The 13,687-nt window shown below is 30.8% G+C and overlaps 1 pseudogene; it reads right to left on the bottom strand.

The window, feature by feature from the left end:
- Positions 1 to 1,736: 1,736 nt before the first annotated feature.
- On the bottom strand, positions 1,737 to 5,903 carry LOC119678862 (annotated as a pseudogene).
- Between the last annotated feature and the right edge of the window lie 7,784 nt (positions 5,904 to 13,687).

Genomic DNA, 13,687 nt, shown 5'->3' with positions numbered 1-13,687 from the left:
TAAAATGTGTTCATTCCTAATATTATAAACTATTTTACGCTATTTTTATCAAATAAGAAAAAATTAATAATGTTGCCAAAATTTATATTTTAATTACATTAAATTTACTAATATGTTTGACTATCTGAAATAACTCTCACTATTGTACAACATTAAAGATTTATATTTAGATTTTATTATATCGATATACATATATAGGAAAATCGAAACATCATTTTAGGATTTTAAATGCGGATAAAGCTCAATTTTAAAAACTGAAACTCTTTCTACTATATTAATCTTATTTGGGAATTCAATTTGTTCAAATTATGAAAATAATATTACTTAAAACTTTATTACACTATTTCGTTCTCAGTACAATGATTTTATTTTATAATTTTAATTAAATTATTTAATTTAATTAAATAATTAATTCAAATATATTATTATATCTTTTTAAATGAATATAATCAACAATTCAATGACAGTTAAGAGATATTCACATTCTAATCCGTAAAGAAATACTTTGATGCTCCATTAGCTTAACATACATATAGTGATTCAGGTATACATCAAAAAAATGTATTTATTAAAGATTATATATATGACAATAATAAACATTATTGTAATACTTATGATTTCCTGAAACAATTTATATTATCTTTAGCATAAATACACATATTTATTTAAAAGAAAATTACGTGGCTTTTATAGTTAAATGTCTATTTTTTTTCATAATCATCTGTATACTTTATTTATATTAATTTATATAGAATTTATAGAATTATATACATAATTTATAGAATTATATATATAATTGTTATGGCATTAACGGATATAGTACAAATTGGCAACTATTTCATTTTTTTTTTTGTTATTTGAATCATGTACCCGTGTTTAGTGTTAACAAAAACAAAAATAATATAAAATTATTTGAAATTTTATATTGTAATAACTAAAACTAGTAATCCCTATGCTTAAGACATATTAAGAAGTGTTTTATGAAGTAGATATCTGTAATTGAACAGTTAGTGCATTATTTAATTAAAAGCTGTTTCAATTAAGAACTGCTTCAGTGAATTTTAATTTCTTAGATTTTAATTTAAATTACTTTGTTTTATTTATTTTTTTCTATTTACTTAATTTTCTAAGTATTTATTATTTTACAACATTGCACACAAATATTATAGTTTTACATTAAAATAAAACAACTAATTTATGAACATTAATATACATATATATCCGATTTTATATTAATATCTTAATTAAATTTATTTTGGTTTCAATTTATTTGGTTCTGATTTCGCTTTGAGCATTTAAATTTGTATTGTACTACAACTTTAATATATAAGTATTGTACATGCCAATATGTATATATATATATATATATATATATATATATATGAAATTTAATAAATACTTTGTCATCAGATACCATTGGCTACCTACTCCAAGAGAATATAAGCTGGCTGACATCTTATGACACAAATCTATGTGATTGTTTATATATATACATGTTTGATCATCGTATAGAATTTCAGTTACACATATATTTATGCATATATATATATATATATTTATATTTATATATATATTTTTAATTGAATTAACATAAAGATGTAATATAGAAATAATTATTTTCGATACTAATATATAGTACGTTGTATATTATTTGTTTATTTTATCTTCTTCTTCATCATGATTTAAATTTAAAGAAATAACAAAAATGACTTCATCTTATATCAAAAATGTTAAATCTCATTCGTTGACTTCTTCTTCCGATGATGAGCTAGCGGGAATTGTGGAAAACCATGGTTCACGATTATTGTTTTTGTTTGGTCTATTTTTTTTAATATACAAATAAATATATAAATTATTCACAATTGTTTTAGCTTTTTTTTTTTAAACATCTCTTACTTACGCAGTTTTTTTGGTATTCGTAGGTAAAGTATGTGAGATACGGTAGTATGCTTGATCCTGTTCTTCTTTACTTTCCTCCATTGACTTTCGCTGCAGTGTCATTGTTTCTTGGGGGGTTTCAGTTACTTCTGGATCTAAATAGTACTTCGCGCTTTGTGCTATTTTACAATTTTCACATTCACTTAAATAATCATCATCCAGACTAGTGTCATTGGGTAAAAAATGTTCCTTTGGATTCAAACAGTTTTTGGAAGTGGTACAAACTGGTAAATGTTTACTTCCACTTGAATCATTATTAGCAACAGTACTAGCGACATTCGAAATGTTTGTGATATTTGTACACTGTTGTGGATAGGTGGGCATGTTACATTGTGAAACCGCCAACTGATTCAAATTTGTTATGGTTGTTGCGAATGCTGTAGTCGATGTGTTCGATGGTACTAGATTGGATTTTAACATACTTCCCTCTTTTTTAATACAAACGATTTTTGGCAGTGTAGTACATTTTGAATTTAAATTTGAGTTTGGATTTGAATTTGGATTTGAATTTGGATTTGAGTACCGTGAGCTATTGCGAGTTGAGCAATTATCACTTATGGCACTGTTATTGGCAGTAGAAGAACTATTATTGTTCTCAATATTATTATTAGTATTTGTTCCGGACACGGGTATACTTATAACCGAGGGCACCTTATCACGCATTACAGTAGCTATGGTACTATTGAGCGATACTTTACCATTTATATTTTTCGGTAACGTGTAAGTCACATGATTGTTTTGTAGAGGATAAAAGGTGGATGAATTGATTTTATTAAACTTTTCTACATTAGAACTGTGTGTTGTATGCCCATTGGCCGCAGGTGATAAAGGTAATGTTAAGGAAGGCGGATTATTTTTATTAGTTTCGTTGTCCTTACGTGCAGATAATTTGCTAAATGTATAAATCGTTTGCACAGATGTGGTGGAAGTAGAAGAGTTTGCTGATGTGGTTGTGCAAAGGCTTGAATTGTCTGTCTCGATTCTTTTATATATGGGTGCAGTAATTGCACTTTTAGTTGCTGACATTGGAACAGGCGTTGGAACAGGTATTGGCATTGACGTTATGGTATTGGCTTGTAATTTCGCAATGTTCGTTGATGGTGCTTTTAAATTCATTAAACTTTTATGTAGCTTCGGTGGTAAAGCAGGATTTACTTCATCTAGTTGTTGAGTGGAACTATGTAACTGTTGTGGTTGTATAAAAGTTAGATATGCATCAACCTAAGAAAATTCATTTAATACCGTTATTAAAAAATTTGAAACATTTTTTAATTTATAACAAAATATATATGAACGAACACTAGCTACTTACCTTGCCATTCAAATATGTTGGAGCAGAAGCATTACTTTCAGTCGCGGTACGGCCACTGCCACTGCCACTGCTTGAACTGCGTAAACGATCATTGTTAGATTTTTTATGAACACGCCCTAAAACCATTGGGGCGTCATCCTGATGTAAAGATGTTTTCTCATGATGTTCGATTTGAGTACGCGTGCTGTGATGATGTGCATTATTTAAATTTGGGCCAATATCACCAACTTGTTTTGAAATAGTTGCTATTCTAGGTTCATGATTACAGTATGGTGAAGCGGTTAAAGATGAGTTTTGTGAATTGCGTTTTATAGTGCCACAATTACTATTGCCTACACCAATAGTATCGTTTGATAATTGCTGAATATTTGAGGATGATTTAGCGCGCTGCGCATAACCTAAAGAACGTGCCGAATGTGTTGAGCTCGATGATGAAGCGGATGAAGTTAATTTAGTGCTTAAAGCAGATAGAAAAGCTGTATTGGAAACATTTTGAGCATTATTTATTTGATTAGAACCCATATACGACATTGGCACATGTTGTATCGGACACTGACATGTGGGTTTTTTAATAGTAGTCGAACTACCGCCAGTGTTTATCGTCGTAGTCGTAGTCGTATTTTTAGTTTCAGTTTTTATTTTTTCGCTACTCGACTCTTTGGCACTTAATGGATCTGCGATTGCAAAATAACGTGGAATTGTCCGATGGTAACGTCTAGAAGTTGATGGCGTTTTGCTGCCATTCATATTAATACTGTTAGTTTCCATATTTTTTACAATTTGTGAATTTGTGTGCTGATTGGGTAGAGTGTGATGTCCACTCGCAATGGGCACATTTAATACTGTCTGGGTAAGGGCATTATTAGATGTTGAAATTGTTGCTATTTCGCCATTAACAACAGGTATTACATCGATGGCATGTGTGGACACAGAGCCTGCTAAATGTGTATGTATCGCATTATTAGAGAATTGAGTTGGTGAGGTTATCAAATCAAGTTCGTTGCTGTTAGTATTGTAACTCGTATTTGGACCATTGTTTGACAAAGAATGATAACCGCTAACGCCTCTCTTAATATCCACATCAGCCACAGTCACATACTGTTGCAATATGTCTTGTGCAGTATGCAGAGGCATAGTTGTGCGTTGCAAGTGTCGTTGCTGTGTTGCATTATTGATACTAGCGCTGATATTTAGATGACAATTTTTATAATTGCATTCCGGCGTAGGTATTTGAAGCTGACAATTACTTGATTGTTGCGGATGTGTTTGGTGATGAGTTGGATGTAGTGTTTGCTGAGGTGTTACGGAATGTTGCAGCATTTTTGCGGTATTTGTAGTTGGAGTTGCAACAACCATTTGGTTCTGTTGCTGTGCAGCAGTTATGGTTTGCACACAAATTGAATTATTAGGCGTCAAATGCAACCGTCCTGCCATGTTGTTGCCATTAATTAATTGATTTTGTTGTTGTAAATGTTGTTGTTCTTGCGTGGCGTTCAACATATTAATATTCTCATTTTGCAAACTGAAAATAAGGAAAGTCAATAGTTAATAGTTATTTTACTAAATATTTTTTTTTAATGCATACATATGTATGTAAACAAATACAAAGCAGAAGGAAATGAAGTGAAAATAATAAAAAATACGAAACTTAAACAACCATGAAGTGTATGATCACCTAAACGGTGGCTGATGATTTTCTCCAGTGGCTATTGTGGTGACGTTGCCGCCACTGTTAATGTTTATATTTATTAAATTGGTGGTGCTTTGAGTTATTTGATTTGATTGTTGATGTGGTGAGTGCAACGCACCAACGTGCTGTATTGATTGTGTTGTGCTCGGTGGGTGATGCAACTGTAGTGCATGTTGTGATTGGACATTTGCTTGCTGCGGAGGATTATTGCGACGTATATCGTTGTTTGTGGCTTCAACAGAATTTATACCCAAAGCGCGTTGCGTGGTTGATGCTATGGGAGCGTTAGCATTACATTGCGTGCTTAATGTTTCAGCTTGTGAAACAGCGACTGCTTCTTCATATGGTGGCGGGGCTTCACCTCGTGGAAAATATCCACTTGGCGGCTTCCATAATGGATAATGTGCAGTGCCTCCAGCATAGGTATAGTCCACACCACTGAGATTACCTTCCATATAACCCATGTTACCAGCGATATATCTTTAAAAAATTACAACTATTTTATAAAAAAATATACTTTATAATTGTAATAAAATGTTATAACTTACCCTATGCTGCCTACAATGCTGCGTTGCTCTTCCGTATTTTGACGACTTTCACGCGCGCGTATTTTACGTTGTCGTAAGCGATTGACTAGGAAAAATAGCAGCGATAGTGACAGAGTGGCTGTTATGCCACTGGCTACCAGTCAAATACCAAAATCTGTACTTCCATCGGTGAACTGGTCATCTAAGCAAATAACCTCACAGCAATTGTTTCCACTGCCCACTGTTTGAAATGATTTACATTTGCTGAAAGCTTCGCAGAGCACCATTTTACATGCTTTGGGCAAGCCACTATCGCAAATACACAACCGACATGAATCTGGACCAGGCAAATAATGCATGCCTGTTTCGTATAATTTGCCATTATAGTCACGACAGTGTCCTCCAGGTACAATAACTGAACTGCCAGCAAAAACATCTGAAAATCATCATATTATTATTGACCACAATATTTTACTTTTTTTAAAATATTTCTTATTTCTTTAATTGAAAAATAATACTTTATAACAATTTACATTAACATTGTACGAATTATAACAGTTTTATTAAATATAGTAGGTTAAGTGTGACCTACTGGGATAAAAATCCCAAAAATTTTGTTTCAATTTTTGTCGTTAATAAATTGCAACGCTTTTTACTTTATGTTATACATTTTAATTATATTTTTGCGATATTTATGAAAACAAAAACCATAATAAAAAAAATAAATATATTACATTGAAATCTTTCGTTGCATAAACATAGATTTATTTTTAACGAACGTTAGTATTTATTTTAAACATTTCTTTTCTAGATTAACTTTTGTGCTTCAAGAACAAAATTACATTTAGTGACCAACAAATTTGCTCTAATTCGATTTTTGCACCAGTGAAGACATTTTAGTTTCTATGCGAGAAATTTAATTACACATGAATGTGTTTCGTTACTGCCTTTGCTTGACTGTGGAAAGTGCCACCACCCATTAACACGACACCAAATACACCTTGTCATGAGCAACAAGGACTTCGCACATTTTCTCAAACATTTTTCTAATAACCACTTTTAGTGCGTTTATGTAAGATATCTGTATGAATTATTATGTTGTGATCCCGACGCATATTTTTTACATTTTCTTATTTAGACATGTAGTCCTAATTTTCTTTCGTACATAAATTAAGGCAACGACAAAAAAAAACGAACACAAAAGCTCACAAATGCTCCACTATATGATAAGAATAAGCATAAAAAATGCCCCATAAATTTAAAGGCTACCTCCCTTCACACATACACACAAACACACACACTGATGTGCCAAATGCAACACTAACTTTTCATCGTCAACGATACTTAAAAAATTATTTTAAATTTGCACTTATTATATTTATATTTACATCTAATTATTAGGTCAAACACAATAGTTATGCGTTATTAGAGATTGCTTAGACATTAAGCAACTTGTATTTGAAAAACACAAATTTTCTTGTTTATGTGTATGTATTATTCATGTATTTCATGAACTTAATATACACACAGAATTTTTCTATATATTTTACCTTTAAAATTATAAACGAAATTTAAAGCAAACACAGTTAAAATATACATATTTTTATTCGCACAGATTTTAAGAAATGTTTTTACAATTATTGAATTTATTTTGACTTAATTTTCACAAAACTTTTCATTAATTATTTTTTTAGTATTCCGCGGACAAGTATTTAATTCTATGGGTTTTGATAACTGAAAAACTTCTAGTTTTTCTCGTTCGTTGGGGGTAGTGTGTGTGCATTTTAAAATGCATGGAAATGCTAAAGGTGTAAGAGCGATAGCTAGCTATAAGGTTCACAAAGAATAAGAACAAACTAAAAGAATACCGAAATGATGTTAGATAATTATGGTAGATGAAAGGTTCTGATATATGTTATTATCTCATTTTATATATGAAGTATATTTTATTTTAAAATATTACATTTATAATGAAAAAAGTTGATAATTTTAACTTTTTAAAGTAGTTCTGTCTAGTGACAGTACAATATGATAAAAAATAAATGTTTAACTTTTTTGATTCTACAATAAGATAAAAAAATTTTGTTTAATCATTGTGGAAATTTCCTTTAAACTCTCCATCAGAATTGACAAAAACTTATTTCATAGACCATAATATTACAAAGACGTTTGAGACTGTAATATTATAAAGACGTCAAAGACCGTATTATAATAAAAATATTGAAGTTCTTCTGAAAGTTATAAAAAATTATATATCGAGTAACGATTCGTCTTCAGTTTTAGTACATTCAAATTCAAAAATTAGTCAATTGTGAATGTTCACTGGCAAAAATATTAAATACTATAATTTTTAAGTATAATTTTTGCTGCAATCAACGCGGAAGCTTTTTTGTTGTGTCGTTCGAACAACAAACGAATTTCAATGCGCTATGTTTATATAATTATGGTTTTTGTCTTTGCTAAAAATGAGTCAATTTTTTATTAATTGGTATAAAGTTTGATATTTTAATGGTAGATGGTGCTTTAAACCTCAAAATAAAACAAAATAATTGTTTTGTTCAGCTTAATTTAGTACTTTATTTGCTTTTTTAATTTTAATAAATTATATATAAGAGATATTATTATGAAATAAAATGAATTTAATTGAAAATTAAGTATTTTACCTAAGAAAATTTTTTGTTAATTTGAAATCGCTGCATCAACGTAAAAACAGTGTTAAAGTTCAGTATACTTGCTGTGCCAATAATTATGTTCATCACTGTATATACATACATATAAGTAAGACATTATCCATTAATTTTGAAAATATGAAGTCAAGTGTTTCTGCAGCTCTATTTCTATCTTTCACGTAAAAACCGAACCGAGTTTAAAGTTCAGACTAAAAACAAGAATAAGCAATTCACCGTCCGTTCGTGTTCTTCAAAAAATTGTTTATTTTTCTCACCCTCAAACAGCAAAAACAGTTAAAAATAAGTATTAAAAATTATTTAGAATAAAAAAAATCAGAATAATCATATAAAAAGCGTTTAAAGGCCCAATTAAAACAATTCTAGACTATTTATAAATCTCGTAATAGCTGTGGGCTTAATTTTACCTATTTGATTTGAGACTTAGATCCCGCCTTCAAGGTAGTCTAATCTACGTCTTGCCGCTGCTGGGCACTTGCATAGAATATGTTCTAATGTGTCATTCTCCTCATTCTTGTCGACAGAGTCGACAGAAATCACTTTCTACTACACTTATAATCTTCGTGTGGTAATTAAGTCTACAGTGTCCTGTAAGAAGTATAGTGTAGATTTTAATGTCGTTTCTGCTAAGGCCAAGGATAGCATCAACTTTGATGTGTTCAGGATCAATGAATCTTCTAGACTTCCGCATGCCTGTTTGGGCTCCGCAGTGTTTAAGTAGATTTTGTTTCTTCCGTTTACATAATAAGTTATTTGTGAAGTTATTTGTTAGCCCGCAGAAGGATTCTGGTCCAATAAAAGGAGTAGCCTTTTGCACCCCTTTTTGTTAGGGAGGCTGCTCATTGCCCTCATGCTCTTCATGTCTCAGTACGCACATAAGACTAACATAGTTCCTCGATGCTAGCGTATCCAGAACTTGAAAGCATTCCCAGTCCAACTTTGACTAGAATAAAGAGTTTGCTAAAGACTTTAGAGCTACTTGGCTGCATATTTTAGTATAGGTACATGTTTTAGTATAATTTATTTAGTTTTCATTTGTTATTTCCAATTATTTGTTCTGTATAATCGATAAGATAAAAAATTAAACAAATTAACGTCCCTTTTGACAAAATAAACTAAATTCTTAATGTAAACTATTGTTTTCGATTTTTGAATATTAGGTATTTTGAAGATTAGTAAAGTTACAACAATAAAATTGTATTATTTATTTATTCAATTAAATTTTTGGCTGACCATACAACTGTTTCGAATATTGTCAAATAAACATCTCACTGGTCTTGGAATTATTCCTTTTATTTAATTATTCGTAAATAATTTTTTAAGACTGCAACTGCCAATGGTTGAACTTGTGCCCTGCCATTTATGAAGCTCACAGTCAGTGTTCATTAACCAACTGACTCAAACTCATACTTGATCTTATGTTCGAAGTTGGAATTTTGTTAATTTACTATGTTTGCTAATTTAATTTGTTAGTTTGTTAATTTTTATTTAATTAGGACTTTAACATCAAATTACAATTGCACGACGTCAAATACATAGCTGTGCTCAGAGGACTTGGTAGGAAATTTAGATGTGTTTGTTATCTTACTTCGTGGAAGCACTTTTAAAAAAGTATATCTCTCTCCCAAACATAAAAAAAAAGAACTTTTTTAATAAACCAGGAGTTTAAAATAAGTGTGGTATTAAAATATAGGCATATAGGTTTCTATAATTTAGTTCATATATTGGGTTTTATTGTTTAATTCTTCTTATTATTACCTAAAGTTGTGTTTTTTCCTCCTTCAACAGGAACAAAAAAAATTAATTTAATAAATATTTTTATGTATTTTTATTATATAAAACTTTCTAGAAAACTGACTAGACTGTGTTTTGCAACCCATGCTGAAAATCTATATCGCGTGTTGAAATCCAAGCTACGCCAAGAATATTATACCGTGCGTTGAAATCCAAGCTACGTCAAGAACATTATACTGTGTTTTGAACTCTGTACTGTACTTTGAATTCCATACTAATAGAATAGTGTGTAAAATTAATGATAGTTTTGTTGAGAATTAGGATATAATTATTAATTAAGGATACTAATATAATATTGTATAAATTAATGATAGTTTTTTTTTTAAATTAAGATATAACTAATTGTTTATCAATTCTACGCTTAATAAAGAAGAAAATTGAACAAGAGTCGAGTGTAAAAATAAATTTTCTTGTAAGGACCCTGGCTGTGGCTGAACTGTCCCAGCTCTAGACAGCTTCAACGTAAAAAGGTTCATTACAATATATGTTTAATATATCAGTTCGATGATATATCCATCTTAAAAATGTTCAAGTATAAAAATTTTATAAAAAGCCAAAATTCAATAATGATTAGGGACCGAAAATAATTATTTCAAAAATTTAGAGAAAAAAGCAATGACAAAAAAAGTTTTCTACATTCTTATTTAAGGCAAAGAACATTTTGTATGAAATTACAAAAACAACTACCTTGTATGAAAAATGCATTTTATATTTTCATTTTAAAAATATTCGACAGGCCAGTGCCAGTTATTCATGATTTTTATATATACCTATAACGGAAAAGTAACAGTTATTTGAGTGTTTTTAAATAAAAAGCATAATTTTAAGAGTTATTTCTGCGCGAAAAAAGAAAAGGCACATAAAATAATTATTTTTGAGGAATATAATATAAAACGAATTTAATTATTAGTTTTTGAGTTTTTTTTTAATAAGTTAACAGTTATGATAACAGTTATAAGGTGATTTTTATTTTTTAATGATAACTGTTACGGTCCCTGATTTTAAATATATTGTTGCCTAATGTAATATAATTATTGTTAATTAAGCGTCTGATCTATATCAATATGTCATTTTTGATTTAAGCGGTACATGTAAAAACAACATTGTAGAAAAGCCGCACACCCTTTCAGATAGGGCACGCGTCGTCACTGATATATTCATTATTATTATAATTATAATATATAATTTTAAATTATAATATATAATTTTAAATTATAATATATAATTTTAAATTATAATTATAATCACACCTACTACCAGCAACAATAAAATCAATTAATTATTTATGAATTCAGTATCTTGAATTTAGAATATGTACTAATAAAAATGAAAGAAGACTTCACAGAGAATGACAACTAAGTCGTTATAGATATGAATTTTCATAAAGCTGTCAAAGAATGTATGAAAAGTATAAAAGAAACAGTATCAGTACTCTTAAAGACAAAGAAAATAGTCTATGGACCGACTCAAAGAAACATTTCAACTGAAAATGGTAGTAACAAATGGTACAGATCAGATAAGCATACAACTGAAAGCTTTGCTAAATATTTAGAACTTATGTTTCATCATCACAGCTTCTTTTCCAGTCTGAAGCAGGAAGAAGAAAACTTTTCATTTCTGCAATGTCTATGCCAAATGGATATTTATATTAAACACCTCTACCACTCAGGTAAGTTCAATTATAAATTAAGAAACTTTATAACAAAAAGTCCAGGAGGAGACTGCGATTCAGTTGATGCTAAAGTAATAAAATGTTACTCATAAAAATGATTACTATACTATACTACAGTACTTAGTTCAATTTAGGACTAAATTATTTCTGATTTTATAAAAACGTGTCGAAATAACCAAACCTTGTTTGGCAAGCGAGAATACCTAATTACCATAAGTTAAATCGCCCATCGTCCAATCAATTTGTTGGTAACAGTCTCAACCACTTATGGATTAAAAATGGATTAAAAAAAATGCAATGCATGTCACAATTACAGTTTGGAATTCGGTACAAAAATGGAACCATAGAGTTACTAGAGTGTTATGGGATTGTAAATACAATTATATTGTTCAGGTAACTTTTTGAAATTGCAATATGCTATTTTTTGACCGCGTTTGACATCCAGGCTTTTCTTTCTTTTACTTGAGTCATACTTAGGTGATCACTACTTCTATGTCAATATTAGTGACGAGATATCTAATATCCTTTTGATTAATGTGAGTATATCACAAGGCAGAGTTATTGGCCTAGTGCGATGTACCATACCACCATATACACACATGATATACGACAACTTCTTGTTTACACTATTTCAAGTGCGCTGAAGTAAACTTACTATTTATGCTGATTCAGTTATGATCACTATTGTCAATCTGTACACAGCATTCTTTGTTTACTTGATGAACAATGTTGTTCTTATGGTTCCTCTTATAGGAATCAACTTACATACGACACCACCACATTTATCGCAATAATGCAAATCTTAGCATAACTTACGCGTGGTTTGATTAGCTTTTGCTAGACACTTTCTAGTTCTCAATTTTGTCAGTAACATATCATAATGTACTCTATATCAAATAAAATATTATAGAGAATAGATTATTATTATTATTATTAAAAGTGTAGACGTGAAAATTGCCCAATAGCCGGTACTGCGGCCAGAAGAGTCCTATTGTACCAATTTCACTATTGATTACACAAGTTTCTTTAAAGCTTTGTGAACAAAATCTAGAACTGAATTTAGAGAAGAGCTCTTAATCTGCTCTGGTGACAGAAATTCCATATGAAACAGGTTTGTCCCTGGCTCTTATAAGCCTTGAACCTCCTCTTCTGCATTGAGTTCAGTTTTACAAAACCCTTCTGGTCATGTAAACTGATCCCTTTCATGCTGACATTGACAACGGTAGCACCTAACTGTTCGGAACAAAGACGGACTTCATCAATGTCAATAGAGGCAGCATCAGACCCTTCAGTTTCTGTGCTGCTAGCATCAGTGTACTGCGGAAAAACAACATTTTCCACAGGGTTTTTAGTTTTGCAACAGCACCATCTACAAAAGGTTCACTGACCTGTGACACAACAGTCGACTGGTCGTTGTTTATTACCTGCCCGACAGCAGTAGTGTTTGATGCGATAAGGGTAACATCATCGCCTTTAGTTTGTATATTAAATGTATCCATAAGATATCCCACGAGTATTAGGGAAGTATAAAGTCGCCGTTAGCAGATCCCATTTACCGACAGAAGACAAATTGAAAGCGGAAGTCGCCTGGTATCCACATTTCGCTATTAAGGTCGTCACACTCGCGACCAAGTTCCTACAGGCATACCTGTTCCACCGTAGATTGGGGAGTTGTGCGGGTCTCATTCATACATAGCACACAATACATCCTAATTTAAAAATTTTATACTAGGAATAAAAACTACAAATTGTTTCATACCTTAAATCAAATCCAGGGTGTTTTCCTTCACCCCGCCTAGTTGCTGGCGACCTCAAAACCAGCAGAGACATGACCTAACTTCTTTGGGGTCATCGATCCTACAAACAACTACACTTCCATTAAAGGCCGATCGATTGACTGACGAACTTAATGAATAGCACCAAAATGGAAAGACTCATCTACTCCCCGAGACGCTTGGATGTTACAGTAGCCATTCGGATCACGTCAGTCAGCATACATAAAATTACACAAGAAAACTACTACTACACATGAAACTACTACTACTACTACTACAACTACTACGGCTA

Source organism: Teleopsis dalmanni, chromosome 2, assembly GCF_002237135.1.
Source record: "Teleopsis dalmanni isolate 2A chromosome 2, ASM223713v2, whole genome shotgun sequence".
NCBI classification, from domain to species: domain Eukaryota; kingdom Metazoa; phylum Arthropoda; class Insecta; order Diptera; family Diopsidae; genus Teleopsis; species Teleopsis dalmanni.
This window is presented reverse-complemented; position numbering and strand designations above follow the sequence as displayed.